Source organism: Spermophilus citellus (genome assembly GCF_964194105.1).
Source record: "Spermophilus citellus genome assembly, chromosome: 18".
NCBI classification, from domain to species: Eukaryota; Metazoa; Chordata; class Mammalia; order Rodentia; family Sciuridae; genus Spermophilus; species Spermophilus citellus.
Genome location: NC_138200.1, coordinates 67,122,067 through 67,124,760, shown reverse-complemented (window position 1 = coordinate 67,124,760; position 2,694 = coordinate 67,122,067). Strand labels below are relative to the sequence as shown.

The window sequence follows — 2,694 nt, the reverse complement described above, 5'->3', positions numbered from 1 at the left end:
ATTTTAGCTCTTCAGATGGCCCTTTCTGTCTCTGAAATGTTAAACGCTGTCTCACCACAGTTGCAAAAGCCTCACACACAGCAGGTGGGTCAGTGCCCACTTTGTCTTTCTCCAGGCAGAGACGTCTGCAGAGACTACACACCACCAAGGAGCACCTCCCGAGGTCAAGAGCAACGCCATGCGGCCACCCCAGGGCCTTGTGGAGCAGGTAGAGCCGTCCACGGGGGCACAAGGTGGGTGGACTTGCTCACCTGCGCCGTTGCTGAGCCGGGGTTTGAGCTGGTCTGAGGCTGAACGGGGTCCCAGGTGAATGGTGTCTGCAGTTTTCCCAGGCACCTTCTGCGGCTGACCCTGGATCCCAGGGTGAGTCCTGGGATCAGGGGAGAGAGAGCTGGGAGCAGCAGGCCCTGACCTCAGCTGGGCTTCAAAGGAACATAGCTCCGTCTCAACCCTGCATCGGGTTTTGTGACCACCTCTCCTGAGGCAGAGGCTGCCAGTGCCCTGACCATCTCACGGGCCCCACCATGCCTGTCCATAACAACAGCCTCCACACAAGCCCCAGACCGCCCGAGGATGTCCCCACCTGCTGATGCTCAGCCCTCGCCCACACCAGAAAGCCCAGGTGCCCCTGCAGCCACGCCCTCATCGCCCTCATCCATGGAGCCTTTCGTCTCCGTCCCTCCCGACCTTACATCCTTCCTCCCCTACAGATGCCTCCCAGGACCACCTCTGAAGGAGTCCTCGGGCTCTTCCCTCAGGCTCTGCTCCCAGGGAAGCTGGGCTCGGACGGGTATCTGGTGATGAAGGGCTGTTGAGAAACGCTTTCTCCCTGCAACATCTGCTGTCGCAGGGCAATGTCTCGCCCCTGGATTCCGTCATCAGGGATCTATCCCTGGGGCTTAGGGCCTGAGCACCAGCCAAGGATCTAGCAGGCTTCTGAGTACGTCACCGAGGAACTCAAAGCAGGGACTCCAGCAGATGTTTGCACACTGAGTCTGTAGAAGCACTGATCGCAACACCCAAGGGAAAGGTGCAACCTAAGTGTCACGGACCACCAACGGAGGAGGAATGGGCCCACCCAGGGCCTCAGAAGGTCAACCAGCCCTTAAATGAAGGGGATCCCTGCACCCACTACGGCCGGGAGAACCTTGAGGCGCCATCACACAAAGACACTCTGCCATTCCACTTGCCTGAGATGCCAAGTTGTCAGGTCCCGGGAAGCAGGAAGCAGCCTGGCGGGTGCCTGGCAGCAGGAGGGAAGGCCCGGGCGTCAGTGTCAGCTGGTGCAGGGCCCTTGGGAATGTCTTCATGCACTTTGGCCTGGTCACTGCCACCTGAGGCTCAGTCAGTCACCAATATTCTCCTCTAAGGGGACTCACTCGCTTCTAACAAATCTATGAGGAAACTTGGTGTCTCTGGTGTGAATGGAAACGCAGGTCTGGGAACCCGCAGAGAGCAGCTAACTAAAGAACTGAGTGGGCAGAGCCACAACCAAGGACACGCGGGTCACCTGGCACTCTGCGCAGAGGCTGCCTCCGTGAAGATGAGGTGGGTGTGTGGGGGCGACAGGGACCATCACGGAGGTTTCCCACCGTGGAGCCAGAGTCCTGAATGAGGAGTGGAAGGAAATAACTTTCTGTATTTTTAACTCAAATGCATTTAGCTTCAGGCTTGACGTCCTGTTTAAACCATCCTAGGAATGCCCGGCCGAGCGGGGCTGCGACGCCCAGCCGCAGCAGGAGCTGCAGACAGCTCCAACTCCCCTGCCAGCTCCCACCCGCCATGGTGGCTGCCGGGGACAGGGACGCACTGGACTCCATCTCTCCTTCCAGCAGGAGAAGCACTGTTCGATTAGCAATGTCTGCTGAGAGCACAGGCTGGAGAGGCCGCAGCGCCTGGGCCAGGTACTCAATGTCCCCAAGCAGTCACATCCCCAGTTCTTACAAGGCTTTCCTCTCAGGCCAACACTTCCCCTCAGAACGTCCCCTCCGGCAGCCTGTTCTTCCCCCTTCACTCCCCACACCCTCCGGATGGGAAGGAGACCTCCAGCGAGGTGGCTGTCCAGGGTCCAAAGCTGGGAAATGATAGAGCTGCTGCACCCTCTGGTCTCCAGCCTCCAAATCCAGTGCTCTGCTTGCCAAAATGCCAGAGGGGAGCCGTCCCAGGCTTTGTCAGCCTTGTCACCAAACCTAAGTCATGCAGCAACAGGCAGCAGCTCTGCAGAGCAAGAGGAGGACATCGCTCTGAATCTGTCCTACAGCCGGGTCAGCCGCCTGGCCCCAGGCAGCGGCTGCACCATCCCTGTAGACACAACAGACTCTTCGTGATTCTGCATGGCTGAGGCCCAGGAGCATATTTTTACCCTGGTGAGTCAGTCATTTATTTGTCAATAGAGGCCAGTAGAGGAAAAGGCCCAGAGGCCACTTGTAAACAGACACAGCCCCTGGAGACATCCCAGGGAAGCCAAATTGTCTAGAAATGCTCTTGTTCCTGAAGCAACACCAGGGCCCACGGGCCAAGGGGCGCTGTCTGGGAAGTGGGCTGCTGGATGGGCCCGGGCACTGCAGGGGCTCGGAGGCAGCACACACGGGCCTCAGGCAGACCTGTGCACCAGCCCTGCCGCCTGCAAACACGTGGGCAGGGGACTGCCGTGCCAAGCCCCAACTTCTTCATCCATGAAGTGGGCACAGCAAA

The 2,694-nt window shown here is 59.0% G+C and overlaps 1 long non-coding RNA gene across 1 annotated transcript; it reads right to left on the bottom strand.

Moving 5' to 3' along the window:
• Positions 1-298: 298 nt before the first annotated feature.
• Positions 299-2,259, bottom strand: LOC308637509. Its single transcript, XR_014019624.1, has 3 exons — positions 2,044-2,259; positions 728-1,607; positions 299-422 (listed from the first exon to the last, which is right to left on the bottom strand). It is a non-coding gene; the product is annotated as an uncharacterized lncRNA (long non-coding RNA).
• Positions 2,260-2,694: the final 435 nt, after the last annotated feature.